The sequence below is a fragment of the Melospiza melodia genome, chromosome 18 (assembly GCF_035770615.1).
Source record: "Melospiza melodia melodia isolate bMelMel2 chromosome 18, bMelMel2.pri, whole genome shotgun sequence".
Classification (NCBI taxonomy): domain Eukaryota; kingdom Metazoa; phylum Chordata; class Aves; order Passeriformes; family Passerellidae; genus Melospiza; species Melospiza melodia.
In genome coordinates, this window is record NC_086211.1 from 1,684,621 (window position 1) to 1,700,760 (window position 16,140).

The 16,140-nt window shown below is 47.2% G+C and overlaps 1 protein-coding gene across 1 annotated transcript in view; it reads right to left on the reverse strand.

Annotated features, from left to right (window-relative positions):
* The window catches only part of LOC134426518 (lipase maturation factor 1-like), a 115,525-nt gene that overhangs the window by 44,040 nt on the left and 55,345 nt on the right, over positions 1–16,140 (reverse strand). The window lies entirely within an intron of this gene.

Below are 16,140 nucleotides of genomic sequence, written 5' to 3' on the forward strand. Positions count from 1 at the left end.
CAAAACCTCGGAGATCTGCTTTCAAAATGTTTAAAATTTAAATAAATGTGCTGGTGGAGCTGCTTTCCAAGATGGTAATTGGGGAGAGGAAAGTGTAATTCCTCTAAACATGCTCTACTGGTTAAGGTATTTACATACTGGCCTTGGGACAATATTATTCTTTTGTCAGCCTGAAATATTTTGACACTGAGAGATTTTTCTGTCCAGGACAAGAAAATAGCAAATTTTTCAAAGGCAACAACCCCAAATTCTGATATGTTAATAAAAGCCACCCTAAGAAATCCCACAACTGGAGCAAAAAATAAATGAGAATTTATCTTAACGTATCTGACAGGCTCAAATTCCCTGGTACTGTTTTAAAACTTCAACAACAACAACAACAAGAGAGAGAGGTCGAAAACACAAATGATAATTGAAGGAGACACAACACATCTTTAAATTATTTGTAGTTAAATCCAAAATACAAACAAAACAGGGCAAATCCTGCAGGATGCATGGCAGCCAAGCACGCTCCCGCTGCCAAATCCCACAACTATTGTAATTCCTTATTAGCAAAGCTGGGATTAATAAAGCCTGGCCTGGGCTGGAGGCCCCTGAGGACAGGAGACCGCATCCTTCCTTCCCGGATGGAGCCGGGCCGGGGTCAGGGAGCTCTGCCAGGGCCTCTCCGGCCAAACTGGGGGGTCAGGGCAGCCCCAGGGGGGTCAGGGCAGCCCCAGGTGTCCCCAGCGTCCCTCGCCTCCGCCAGGACCTGCTCCCACTTCATCCCTGATGGGCTCCTCCAGCATTCCCAGCCAGGCTCCCAAAGGGATTGTTTCGATCCCAGATTGCTGGGAAATGGTTTTAGCCTTCCAAACAGGCAGGTTGTTCCTTGGCTCTTTTAAATTTATAATTATATTTTATATATATAAATAAAAAATATAATTATAAATATAATTTATAATTATATATATATATATAAAATATATATAATATATATAAATATATATTATAATGTTGTTATTATTATTATAATATTAATTTGTTATGATCACAATTATAAACTTATTATTATCATCATAAAAACAAAGTATCACATTAGCACCATTTACTGTTATCATCATTATTACAATAAATATAATGATAATTATTAATTATTTATTATAATGACAAATATTAAATAGTAATAATTACTATTTTTATTATTTTAATCCACATTATTCTTATTATAATATATTAAATATAATTATTCTAATTGTAATATTATTAATTTATTATTATAATCACAATTATAAACTTATTACTATCATTACCACAATTAGGATCGCATCACCCTAATTTATTATTATCGTCACTATTACCACAAAAATAATTATCATTATTATTTATTATAATAATAAATATTAAATAGTAATGATTATTGTTTATTTTCATCCACATTAGCCTTATTGTTATCATTCTTATTATAATATTATTAATTTATTATTATAATCACAATTATAAACTTATCATTATCATCACCACAATTAGTATCACATTACCACAATTTCTTATTGTTGTCATTATTACCACAATAATAATGATCATTATTAATAATTTATTATAATTAGAAATGGTAAATAATATTAACAATAATAATAATAGTAATAATAATAATAATAATAATAGGAATAACAAAACCAACAACAACAATTGTTGTTGTTGTTATCATTATTATTATTTTTAAGTGCTTTAACCAACCCTGGCCCAGCTGAGGCACCGATCTAATGGGTCGGAATGTTTGGCACTCGTGGATGAGGACCAGGGGGAGCAGGCAGGGTTACCAATGTCACATCTACTTATAATTGTAATTAATACATTAATGTGCATTGTTCCCACTTGTTGCTTGAGCTGGGATTAGAGATTTTGCCATCCCAAATTGTTTAAGGGCAGGAAGAGAAAACTCCAGCCTCAAATCCCACTGCAGTGGAAGTTCCAGGCCAGCCTGGAGGGTGTGAGGGTGGGGAGGTCCCAGATTCCCAGAGCAGCTGTGGCTGCCCCTGGATCCTTGGAATCGTCCCTGGATGGGGTTTGGGGCACCCTGGCACAGTGAAGGTGTCCCTGCCACGGCAGGGGTGGGATGGGATGAGCTTTCAGCTCCTTTCCAGCCCAACCCAGAGTGGGATTTGAGGATCAAGCACAGCCCAGTGACAGCACAGTGATTCACACGTCCCAGAAATCCTTTAAAAGCTGCTGGGGGAGGAGATGTGTGTGTGTGTGTGTGTTCCTGCAATGCCTTCCAGATGCTGCACAGCACAGGTTCCCCAGGAAGGGAGCTGAGTTCCTTGGGATGGGGCAGGGGGGCAGGAGCAGCCTGGGAATCACCAGGAGCTTGGATGCTGGAAAACCTCCTGGATTCTTTTTGCGCCTGAGCCCACCAGAGGCACCCACAGCTGGGGAAAGCACCCTTCTTTTGTCAGCCTGACATTTTTTGACACTGGTAGATTTTTCCATTCAGGACAAGAAAACCGCAAATTTTTCAAAGGGAACAACCCCAAATTCTGATATGTTAATAAGAAATCCTTAAGAAATCCCACAACTGGAGAAATCTTCCTTTGGAGAGGGAATTTGCCCCACACCTGCTGTTCCAGAGAAATGCTAATCCCATGGGGACATCCCAGTGGTGTTGGTGTCAGAGAGGATGGAAAAGCTTTCCAGGCTCTCTTGTTCCTGGGATTTGGAGCTTTGCACTTTGCTTTGTGGCTGTGCTGTGAGGAAATTATGGAACCCCAGAATGGTTTGGCTTGGAAAGGACCTGGAGGATTATTTAATTTCCATCCCCTTCCACAATCCCAGGCTGCATCCAGCCTGGCCTTGGGCACTGCCAGGGATGCAGGGGCAGCCACAGCTTCTCTGAGCACCCTGTGCCAGGGCCTCCCACCCTCCCAGGAAAGGATTTTATCCCAATATTCCCCCTTATTCCATCTCCCATCATAAACCCGCTCTTTTTCAGTTTGAGACCATTCCCCCATGTCCCATCACCACACTGCCTGATGAAAATTCCCTCTCCATCTCTTTATCCTGGGAGCAGCTGGGAGTTCTCCTGCACCCAGAACTGTGATGTCCTGACACCCAGACAGGGGAATTGCAGCTCCAGGGCAGATGGAGCTCAGCAAACCCAAGGTGGATGCACACAGAGAGGGAGCAGAGCCCTGGGCTTGGAGCAGCCCCCTTTCTGGGCACCTCTGTGAGACTGAAAATGTTTTTAAATTATAAAAAAAAAACCAATTAGCAAACGCTGGCTTTGTGTGTCAGCACAACATCATAACCCTGGTGCCTCCCTCTCCCCGCCAGCAGCCGGGGAGGAACGGCTGCTGCAAACGCCTTTGGAAATGGGAGCAGGAAAATGAATCCTGTAATTCACAGGGCAGATTTGTAAGGTGTGAGTGCTGCTGCAGGAATTCTGGGTCGCCAGCTCGGGCCTGTTCCCTGGCTTGGATTGAGCAGCTTTTATGAGGGCTGGTAACACAGTCTAAAAATACGCACAATAAACTGTTTTTTTTCTCCCTACGGGGTCTATGGTTTAATTATGTTCTTAGTGAGAACCATTAAAGAGCTAAGTACCTGAAGACTCCTAATTTACTAAACTGCACCCCACTAAAAGCCAACAGAAGGCCATTATACAGAGGAGTGAAGGCTCTTCTTGGGGGCTGTGAATGCCCATGGTCCCTCCTCCCAGCCCCGTTATTGCCACAACTTCCCAGAAACTCCAAGGGAGGATTTAATCCCGGCCTTGGAGAGCCCAGCCCAGCCCAGCCCGGCCCAGCCCAGCCTGGGGAAAGCTCCAGGCTCTCCTACAGGGAAACAAATCCCACGTTGTCCTCAAACAACCCAGTGCTCAGACAGGGCTGGGACTGGGCAGACTGGGATGGGGAAGGTGTCCCAGCCCATGGCATGGGATGGGCTTTAAGGTCCTTCCAACCCAAACCTGCCTGGGATTCTTTACTGGGCTCACAGCACTGCTGCCATGCAAGGAGCTGAGCTGGGGAGTGTGGAGAAAAGGAATCAGGGGATCATGGAATGGTTTAGGTTGGGAAAGGCCTCTTAGATCGACAAATCCAACCAAGTGCACTTCATGGCAGAGAAAGCCTGAAAAACAGAAGGAAAGAGAATAACAGCAAATAGGAATAAATAATGAGAAAGAAACAACTGTTTGGTCAAAAGAAGCAGAATTCCAGAATGAGCTGGGCTGGAAGGGATCTGAAATCTCATCCAGTGCCACCCCCTGCCATGGGCAGGAACACTTTCCACTATCCCAGACTAATCCAAGCCTGGCCTTGGACACTTCCAGGGATCCAGGGGCAGCCCCAGCTGCTCTGGGCACCCTGTGCCAGTGTCCCACCATCCCCACAGGGAACAATTCCTCCCCAGTATCCCATCCAACCCTTCCCCCTGGCAGTCTGAAGCCATTCCTTGTCCTGTGGAATGATGGACAATCCTCCACGCTGACCCCACAGAGGTACAGTGAACACGTCAGGAGCAGCTCTGCAAGCTCCCACAGCCAGGAGAGAGGGAAAGCCTTTGGCACAGCCAGCCGAGCGTGAGGAGCAGCAGTGCCCTGGAAAAGCAGCCTGAGAGCTTTATTAAATGCTTTCTGGAGAGCTGTGGAAGATCCAGATGAACTGCAAAGCTCGGCTCTCCAGCTTCCCAAGCACTCAGGCATGAACTCATCTCCTCAGCTTCAAAGCAACAGCCCTCACTTCTCTTGTGCTTTGGACCAAAAAATAAAAAGGATTCTCCATCGTGGAGCCTAATTGGATCAGTGTGGTCCAACAGGCTGCTCCCTGCCAGTCCATCCTGCCTCAGATGCTGACCTGGCTCCTCAGGCATCTGCAGATCAAAGCTCCACGCTCCCAGGGCTGGTGGGAACGTCTCCCCAGCCCCGTGCCAGCAGGCAGAGAGAGGAGAGGAGAGCAGGGAGGTCACTCCCAGCTGCTGGGAAGTGTGGGCAGATGAGGGTCCTGCCTCAAGTCAGCCCGTCTCGGGTTCTGCAGCATCCAAGGATTCCTAAAAACCACCCTGCTTGGAGCAGGGTGAGATCCCAGAGCTTCCTCACCGTGGAAAGGCTCCACTCGAGCACAGACCTTGAGTGATGAGCAGCAGAGGGATTTTGCACAAGAATTCTCATGTTGGGAAGGAAATGGAGCAGAGAACTGGTCAGGCTGGGTTTAAACCCAGCAGCACCTTGTGCTGGGTGTATTTATCTGTACACACTCCAAGCTCCACGTCCACGCCACTGAAATACTCCCGACTGCTAAGTGGTTAAAAATAGCCCCTTCAAAACTTTCCAGTTATTAATAAGATTCCAATCCAAATAAAATCAGAAGGGAAAGAAAAAAAAATAAAAAGGAAAAAGCTGGATCTGGCTTGAAATGCACACTGCTCTGACATCCAGTGGGTCACAAGGGGTCGGCTCTTCAGCAGCGCAATATCAAAATAATCAAGGCTCGATAAAGTAATAAAAAGAGAAGTTGCCTGTAGGTTCTTGCTGGGCAGAGCTCTCCTCGCCCAGTCAATAGGAATATTCAGTCCATAGAAAAACAGACTGGAATCTGCCTGTTTAAGACAGCAGAGCAAGCCAAGGAGATGTGTGTTTGACACGGTGCCAGCACGGCCATAAAATGTTGGCAATTTAGTAGAGACGTGGTGCCGCGCCACTCTCCCAAAGGACCTAAATAAACTTCAGATGGAGAACATATATTTTTACTTTTTATATATATAAAAATCTGCTGGTTCATTTTTAACTCCTTTCCCCAGCCAGCCCGTGCTCGGGGGTTTTTCAGAGCTCCAGCAGGTCCCTGCTCCTCCCAGCCGAGCCAAGGAAAAGTTAAAAGCCTCAAAAATCCCAGCAGTGCTTCACGTCTGGAGGTTGGGTTTCCGAGGGAATGGTGGCTGCAGCTGCCAGAGGGGAAAGGGGGCTTGGGGAGAAGATTCTGCTCTGCAATTTCATGCCTCAGCACTGTAAAATATCCTGGGGAATTTGTTGTTTTCCTGTTGACAACGCTGTAAAGTCGCGGGTGGAGGTGAAACCTCCCTGCCACGTTCTGGTCAGGGTGAATCACCCCAGGAGGATCTGGGGGACACTGAATGGTGGGGGCTGGAATCCCAACCACCTGGGTGGGGGCAGAAGGCTCCTTTCTGTTTGCTTTTCCAGCCTGCACCCAGCTCCTGGTCTGAGCCTTCCCCCTCCAGGAACAGAGCCCACATTTCCAGGGCCCACAGCATCCCTGTTTATTGACACTGCTCCTCCGTAACGCGCTCCGAGCTGCTCCCGGAATATCCACTTAATTGGGGATGGATTGCAGATTCACCTATTTATTCTGGACATTCTTGGAGAGGTCCTGAGCTAAAATTACCCAAGGAACCACTGAGCTGTTGAGGCTATTTATTTGTTCAAAAACCCGTTCAAATAGCTGGCGGGGCCTGGGGCAGACATTTGGGCTCTGGTGGGGCCAGCAGGAGCTGGTGGAACCAGCTGTGGGTCCTTTGGGGTTTGTCAAGAGCAGCAGAGATGGGGCAAATTGGGTTTAGGTAATGGAAGGTCCATCCATAAGAATGAGAGAGTGGGAAGAACCTCCAGGATGGTCAAATCCAACACTTGACCCAACACCATCATATAGTGAAGAAAAACCAAGATTTACGGGAAACACAAGAAGGTTTCGTCCCAAAGGCAAGGGGGGAGCTGAAATCCCTCTCCAGGTTTGCTGTTTCCATCAGATGGTGCTGTTCTGTCTCACACTCCAGGATTTTCCAACTCAGGTCCCTGGCCTGGAGCTCCCTTTCCCCACGGATCACTCACCAATATTTTAAATTGCCATTTAAGAGCATATTGCAAATGTGATCCTTTAATTGGTCACTGTTATGACTCTCTATTAGAGAAGACAAGTTTTTCCACACAAGGTAAGCCCTGAAAATGTTTAAAAACAACCCAGAGCTGATGTATTTATTATGCATTTCTCCATATATAAATAATTCCATGAAAAGGGGACGTAGTGAGTGGAAACTCCATTTAAAATGTGATCCCAGATGGTGGCAAAGCTCTAAAATTGCAAGGCAACATGTAAAGAAAGATTAACGACCTCAAACAGGCCCAAATTTATGAGGTGAAAGCCCCTGCAATCCTGGAGAAAAATGATACCAAACCTTCGACCAGACAGCCAGAAAATACCTCTGCTTACTCCATGTGCCCTCTGCCATTTTACATTTTCCTTTAATACTCATTATTTGGGGTTCAGTTGGTGTTTTCTCCTGCAGGCCAGAGGTTTTGCTTGGGTTCATGAGCACGGTGAGGGATTTGCCAGCTCCCACCAGGCCCCACTGATAAATCAAGGAACAGGAAAGCGATGGGAATGAGCAGTGGAAAGGCAGAAAAACAGAGCCAGGACATCACAAGAAGCCTTGAGCATCACAGCAGGACCCAGAGCTCCCCCATGGAGTGGAATGAGGGGACAGAGCTTAACAATTCCAACATTAACCCCTTGTTGCGCCCAAGTGGGAAACGTTCCAAAGGGAAGGATGTCAACATTTCTTCCCAAGGAACGTGGGTCACCCCAGGCCAGCAGCATCTTCTGTGCTCTGAACTCCACCAGGAGCAGACTGGCTGGCACAGCCCATTGCCCTGGGCACCTCCAGCATCCCCTGACCCGGTTCCTGCTCAGCCCCCTCGCCATTCCCACCTCAGCAAGGTCACCTGGGCTATTTTACTACAACATTTTTCAAGAATTTTCCAACTTTCTCCACAGAGTTCCTTGCACACTCTGATGCCTTGAAGGGCAAACCTATGGCTTTGGAGAGTGGAAGAACATCTTCCTGAACATCTTTCTGAACATCTTCCTGAACATCTTTCTGAATATCTTTCCAATGGCTTCACTCAGAGGACCCAGAGCTTTACCCTTCCACTCACAACCCCAAAACCACCCCATGGCTGCTCTCCCACAGCCCCTCATTCCCTCATTTTTTTCCCCTTTAAAATGCCCAGTGCTAAACCCAGGCCCAGACTCCTTCAGAGGGCTTTTTTTTGGTGTGTGCTCATAAACACGAGCTCAGCACCAGGCCAAGGAACACACGGAGCCCCGGCTCGTGCCTGTGTTTGGATTAGGCCGCTCCGTGGCCTGGACGTTTACAGTCGGGTTGGGTTTTTTTTTTTTCTCTCCCCCCCTCCACAACTCAAGACAAACAGTGAGAGCTTTCATAAAATGTGCTCACAAAGGGTAAATTGTGCCATGAGGAGCCGACTACCTGGTTGGTCACTGGAATTCTCCGAACTGGAACGCCACCGCACTCCGAGCCAAAGCCAGCGCCGGCGGCGGGAGGGGGAACTCGTTTAACTCTGCCACTGCTCAGGAGACAGAGCACACCCAGCACAGAACTGCACAATCAGCCAGCTTTAGACACCTCTGAGATCATTGAGTCCATGGCCACCACCAACCCATGTCCCCATGTGTCACATTCACATGGATTTAAATCCAGAGCTGGCTCCACAGGAACCATCGTGCCTGATCCAGCTCTGAACCTCCCGTCCATCCAAGAGCATTTCTAGAGCAGGATGGGATAAGAATAAGACAAGAGGAAAATCCAGGTTGCTGTCCCAAAGTTGGAGCCAAAAGCTTGGGAGAGTTTGTTTCTGTTTTAGGCTTTCTCCTGAGTAACAAAGGATGGAGCCGGGAAGAATTTAGGACAAGCAAAACAAGGCACAAGAAAACTCTTGGCCATGAGGAGCTGATCCCCAAACTCTGTTGGGTGAATCCAGCAGCCAATTCTGCTCCTCCTCAGCAAAGAATGAGGGCCTGGAGTGGCAGGACAGGGGGGAACAGCTTCAAACTGAAAGAAGGGGGAATTAAATTAGGGATTAGGGAGAAATCCTTCCCTGTGAGGGTGGGCAGGCCCTGGCACAGAGTGCCCAGAGAAGCTGTGGCTGTCTCTGGATCCCTGGAAGTGTCCAAGGCCAGGTTGGATGGGGCTTGGAGGAACCTGGGATAGTGGAAGGTGTTGGGGTTGGAACTGGATGGGTTTTAAGATCCTTCCCAACCCAAACCCAAGTGATTGTGTGATTCCACAAGCTGCACCTCTCCAGCAGTGACAAAGGCACTGCATCTCCTCCTGTGGCCATCATTCCAACAATCTTCTTTTAAACAATTCAGGGGTTAAATTAGTGACTTCTTACAAAAACATAACAATACTGCAGGACATAATACACACAATGATATAAAACTTTAAATCCTACTAATGTTAGGAAACAGACTCAGGCATCTTTGGACTCCTGAACACAAAACCGTGCTTGTTAGAAATATCCTCGTCCCGTTAAAGGCCTTCCTTGGGTAAAACCAATAATTAACTACATTTTAAAGGACACAGTTTCAGCGAAGTTCTCCAGCACACCCTTAACAACTCCACTGGTTTCCCTTCTGACACAAAAACGTGACAGATTTCAAGCAGCACGTGCCAGAGTTGTGCTGCTATCCAGGAGGGAAGAAGCCTCTCCTAGCAGCACCAAAGTCCAAATCCTCTTGCCTCGAGCTCTGGCAAGTTCTGCCCTTGTGTAATCGCTTGTTTTGTAAGTGTTGCTTTTCTTATAAAAAGAAATCAAGAAATTCTCCAGGCAGATAAATTCCACCCAATAAATGTGTCGCTCCTCTATCCCCGTGGACATAATAATGCCCTCACTCTTGTCCCAACTTGGAGCACTCACAAATCACCATTATAAATAAATCTTCCAATCTAAGGCAAGCAGCTCATTTTTAATAAAGCCTTTTACCTCCTTTCCTAATGCCAGACAAGATCCTGGAGCAGCTCAGTGCCTGAGGGATGGCAGCTCCCATCCTCTGTGCCAGCCCATCCTGATGTGCCATGGGGCTCCTGCCCTGTGTTATCCTGGGACAGGTTTGGGGCTGGATTTCTCCATCCTGCTGCTGTAATAACAGGGCTGATGCCTTGTCTTTACCTGGGATCAGTTTTGGGCTGGATTTCTTCATTCCAGTGCTGCTGTGGGGTTCACGTCCTCTGTTTACCTGGGATGTGTTTTGGGCTGGATTTCTCAGTCCCAATGTCACTGTGGGGTTTGTGCCTTGTCTTTTCCTGGGATCAGTTTTGGGCTGGATTTCATCATCCCGGTGCTGCCATGGGACTCATGTCCTCAGTTTACCTGGGATATATTTGGGGCTGTATTTCTCCATCCCAGCGCTGTCACAGGGCTGGTTTGTGCCTTGTTTTCCTGGGATATGTTTGGGGCTGGATTTCTTGGTGCCGCTGTTGCTGCGAGTCTCGCACCCTGCGTTTCCTGGCACAGCTTTTGGGCTGCATTTCTCAGTCCTGGTGCCACCCTGGGGCTCATGCCCTGTGTTTACCCAGGCTGTGTTTTGGGCTGGACTTCTCCCACCTCCCACACCCCACCACCCCTGGGAGCAGGTCACAAACACTGCTCCCATTGATGCTGCAGGGCTGGGGCGATGCCGGGGCGGGTTTGGGGGGGGGTTTGCTGCCGAAATTCGGTTCTGGCTGGGTGTTTAATATTCCCCATCATGCTGGGCTGTTTCTGCTCGCTGCTGCCTGTCAGTTAAGCCCGGGGATGTTTATTTTAACGGCCACTTGTGGTCAAGGCTGGTGCCAGTTGTACGGCATCGGTTACGCAGATTTAGCGCTGGGGACTCGGCCCCCGGCTCCCCGAGCACGGAAGGCAGCCAGGGCTGCCCGGCCTAATGTGAAACAACTGAACTCTTCCAGCAGTCCCTGCTCCACATTTAACCCTTGCTGAGCAGGAGCTGGCTGATTCCACAGCTCAGCCTTCCCACATCATCCCATATCCTGGCCCTTGTCCCATCCGCTGCTTCCCAAACTCCCCTGGCAGCAAAATGTCTCGGGGTGATGATCTGAGAGCACCACGAGGAGCAGGGAATGTTCTCCCTTGTTTAAGGAAGCAGTTTTTAGGGGAAGGAGAGGATTTTTATGGATTTATCATTACTCCAAGCACACTACTAGGGGTGATTACAAATTAATTGAATTAATTGGAAAAGCTCTCCAAGATCATCGAGTCCAAGCTGTGACTGATCAGCACCTGATCAACCAGACCAGAGCACTGAGTGCTAAAGGATGCTCCACATCCCTGCCTGGTGGGCTGACCTGTGCTTGGGACACAAAGCTAGGCCAGCCCAGCTCCCTGACAGGAGCCTGGCCTTGGCACTGCCCCCTCCCCAACCCCAACCCTGTGCAGAGCAATCAGGCAAGCCCCTGCTGCTGCTCCAGAGCTGGGCCAGGCTCAAATGTGCAATAACCCAGGGCCTGCAGCAGAACTGTGCATCATTTCTGATCTCCTGGACGGGCTCCAAGATGCTAATCAGCCCCAGATTAAGTCATCAAGCAAACTGATGAGCAATCACATTCTGTCAGTGCAGCTGCACGGCATTACCCGGCGGATCCGAGGGAAGGGGGCAGGAGGGCTTGGAGGGGCTGGGCTGAGCTGCCACGGCTCCTGGCCCTATTTCTGCTCCCAAAATCTGCCAAAATCACGCCAAGGTGATCAGTGTGGCCGTGCCCAGCCTGATCTGGTGGCACACAGCTGCTCCCAGAGCATCCCAGGGTTTTCCTGGATCAGCTCTGTTTTCCATGGAGAAACCCTGTGGAAGTGCTTGAACTGGACCATCAAAGATGCTGCTAATGAGGGACAATAATTAACAGAAAACCTGTTAATGGTGAAGCACATGGAAAATTGATGCTCAAATCCCAACTCCATTTGGTGGGAATCTGTGAGGAGATTCCAGGCTTGCTCCCAACATAACCCCACTAGGTTTGCAGAGTTCTCACCCAGAGAGAGAGCTTCTTCCTAAAACATGTCCAGGAAATAAATCAAAACAGGAGGAGAAGCAGCCTGAATGTCCAATAAAGAGATGCAAAAAAAACCTCTGGAAGTATCAGCATAAAATACTAATTCTGAATTTTTCTGTTCTAAAAGGAAACCTGATAAAAATAGATAAATGCTGGCAATATTATTAAGAGAATGGTTTCTACTCATATTTTAACACTGCTTGAGAGGAAATCAATTAACTGGAGTTGCTATCAGGGAATTGACTCTTTTTACAGATCTTGGACATGGATACACAGCACCACAGCTCCAGCCATCCCTTCCCTGTGGTTTTCTCATCCCTTTTTTTGGCTCCATTGGGAGCTCCCCTCCCAAGATGATTACCTGGATGTGAACACCTAGAAAGTCACAGAATGGAGGGGTCAGGCTGAAGGACCCACAATGGGAATGTTCTCCCACCTCCCTGCTCAAGCAGGGTCATCCCAGAGCACAGGACTGTGCCCAGACAGCTCTGGAATATCTCCAGTGAGGGAGATTCCACAACCTCTCTGCAGGCACACAGGGAAGGGGAATAATGACATTTAAACCAGGACAATGACCCACAGCCTCTAAAAATAAAAATTAAAAATAAAAAATAATTTTAAAAATAAAAAAGAAAGAAAAGAGAAGAAACTCTGCATTTCAGGGCAGGTGATGGAGATGAAACCAGGACACAATGTCAGACCCTTCATCGTAAAACCCTGGGAATAGCAAGGCCAAGCTGCACCGTGTTAAAATTCAAGGCTAATTTAAAATCTTGTTCCTTAGTGCAAAAGCTGGAAAGACGCCCAAGCAGAGGGAGGAGGGAAAAAATAATAACCAAGCCAATTGTATATTTCTCCTAGAAATTCCATGTCAGGAGGTACCTCAGGACTGCACCCGCGGGCTCCAATTTCAATAAATCAACACAGCGTGCGGGGCAACGGTAGCACAAAGTCCTGCTCTCCCTGCAGCAGCCAGCCAGGTAAAATCACCAGGAACAAAATGCCCATTCTTCCTGCTCCTTGGCAAGGGGACAAATTACTTTCTGCACCTCTCTGTGCTGAAGGAGTGGTTATTAAATGCAGTCGGGGCTGCCTCTCCAGCTGAAACGCGGGGCGGAACGGAGCGAGCGCCACCGGCCGCGAGGGATCCAGGGAGCGGCGAGGGATGAGGCCACCCCCGTGTGCATCCCTGCCCATCCATGGTTTAAATAATTCAGATTTGGGGTCAGGATGGAGCTGGATGTGCGGTGGGCTATGGGTTTTGGTGATAATTTATGGATTATCCCGATGGTCGCAGCCTGGCTGGGAGAGAGCAAACGGGGAGGTGAGAGGAGCTCTGAGCTCCCCTGCTCATCCCAAATGTGTCTGCACACAAAGAATCCTGGTGGCTTTGGCTGAACAGCAGCTTGCCCATGTCTGGGACACAGTTATGTGAGAACTGTGAAAATTGCAAGGAAGGGAGGGATCAGAAAGAGTTATGGGAGGGAAGGAGAAAAAAATAAAGGGCCTAAAACCCAACATTAAATCAGAAATTTGAAGAGGAGTGTCTCCACATCTTGATTCACCACCTCCACTGTCCCCCCACAAGGACATTTCACACCACTTCTACTACAAATCATTTCACATTTCCTTTACGATCAACCTCTCTCTCTTTGTTACTGGATGGGACAAGGAGCTCCAACTCCAGACATTATCCCAAAGGATAATGGGAACAGCCAGGGGTTGGAGCACTTCTAACTCAGTGCTGAGAAGGAAACAGTTGGTGGGAACAGAAAAATAATGTAAACAGAGATTTCTATAAGAGATTTACCTTTTTTTACCCCTGAAATTTGAATTTTCACTGAGTCTCCCAGCATGTGGGATGTTGGAATGTTCTGATTGAGAGAAATGGGATTTATTCTAGTCACAACCAGCACGTCCAAGCAGTCACTGGGTCCAACCCCTCCTGGAAGCCACATGCCAGTGGGAGATGTCCCACAGCCTGAGTGCTCCAGAAACGCAGCAGGGAAAAGTAAAGCCCTCAGGATCCAATAATTCCATAAAAAACCAGTCAGCCCAAATATAGCCACGGGCTCATCCTTCAGGAAATCACTGCACGTGGCACTCAGTGCCCTGCTCGGTGACAAGCTGATGCTCCAGGCTCCAAAGCTGGATTGATGATCTTGGATTCTGGGATTCAGTGATTTTGGGGAGCAACAGAATTCAATTCATAAGAAGTTTGGGTTTTCTGTGCAGACACAAACTCTCCCTGGATAACCCCTCAGCTGTTTTGTTGGGATTAAATTCCATCTTCAGCTTGCCACGTAAAACACCTCAGAGATTTTGTGCCCTCCATAAAATATTCCAAAAAGCAGCTTCTCTCCCACACAGCCTTCAAAGTGCACCCCAACCCCAAAAAAGAGCTGCTAGAACCTCTCTAGTAGTGATTAACTTACTTCCAAGTCCATGCATTAATTAAAACAAAATTAACACGCCGGGAAATAAAACTCCTGAACAGAACTGGCCATTAAAACATGTTTAGTTCAGCACAGCCAGCAATTTCCTCCTATTTTTAGGGAAAAAATAGTTATGGGGCTGACCATTGCTTCGTGTTAATAGCAACATTCCCAAATTTGGCCTTTTCTCCCAAATTTACCCTAAACCAAGATAAATACAGAACAAAATGACAAATTTGGGAAGCCCCTTGGGGTTGGATGGGCAGGAGAGTCTGTGACTTCTCCCTGGATGGAGGAGCCAGTGCAGAAAACCATGGAGAGGGATAATTTTAATGGGATTTAAGAACCACCTCAGCTGCCTGAAATGCAGATCTCAGGAACGCCACATAGAGCTGACAAAGCAGTAATTTTTTCCCAAAACCAAGGAACATTGGGAATGCTGGCGTGAGGGGCTGCTGGAGAGCAAGGCCAAAGGCACAGAACCCCTCTCTGCTTTGTCCAACTGCAATTCTGAACTTCATCCCTCATGGCTTCACCCTAAAACCACAGCTCACGTGGAAAACAGCAGCTGATGAAGGGGAGGGGGAATTTCTGCAAGGAATTCAGGAGAAGTTGCCATGGTCAGTGGAGAGGGAAGTGCCCAGAGCGTGGAATCTATTGGTTTGTGATCAATAAAAAATACCCCACAATGATTCTGTCCCACTGCACCAAAACAGCTTTTCCTAATATCACTGGTGGAAAAATTTAACCATAAATTTTAGGCTGAAATCCTCAAAAATCATTACACTGAACACTGAATTCTAAAAAGTGACAACTTGGATGATTTTTAAAATTTTTTTTTAAACAAAACCTTCCTGCTGTGTTTTACCCAGGAACTCCCAAAAAGAGAGAGAATTCCTCAGGGATCACTGCCATGAATAAAACAGTGTACAAATATTGATCATTGCCTCCCAGCCAGCAGGGGAAGGGTTAACCCTGGGAACACTGGAGCTTTATGGTGTGCACGGCCCAGAATGAGCTCCCAGCCCAAAATGAAACACTGCCAAAGCTGTCCTGCATTAAGGGCACTGGAACTCCATAATAATTTATGAACTGGACTCTGGGTTTTTACACCCCTGCAAACAATGGCGAGGCAGGAGGTCTGAGGAAGCCGAGGGTTAAAGGTGATTTTGTAGTACCTGAATTCCCTTCAATAACTCAACACATGACCATTAGCCTGCTTTATCTGCCTCTATTAGGAAGAGCTGATGAAAACTTTTAATCTGCTTCCCAATGGCTCCAAGCACTGGGGGGACAGGAGATTGTTTTGTTGGGAGCATGGGGATATAAAAATAAAATTAAAATACACGTGGGGCGTGGGGTTGGCCTGGCCTAGGCCAGGGATGGATGGGATATCAGGGAGGAATTAATCCCTGGGAGGGTGGGCAGGCCCTGGCCCAGGGTGCCCAGAGAAGCTGGGGCTGCCCCTGGATCCATGGAGTGTCCAAGACTTGGAGCACCCTGGGACAGTGGAAGGTGTCCCTGCCCAGCACTGGATGATCCCTAAATTCCCTAAATTCCCTTCCAACCCAACCCATTCCAAGATTTCTGGCAGAAAACACCAATCTCAAATCACCACTGACTCACTAGAGGCGATAAATCACATTTTCCCCTACATCAGGATGATTTCCTGAACATTCATTGATTTATTTATTCATTTGGAAGTGGATTATTCATGGATTTATTTATTCATTTGGAAGTGGATTATTCATTTATTTATTTATTCATTTGGAAGTGGATTATTTATTTATTTATCTATCTATCCATTCATTTGGAAGTGGATTATTTATTTATTCATTTATTTATAAGTGGATTATTCATTTATTTATGT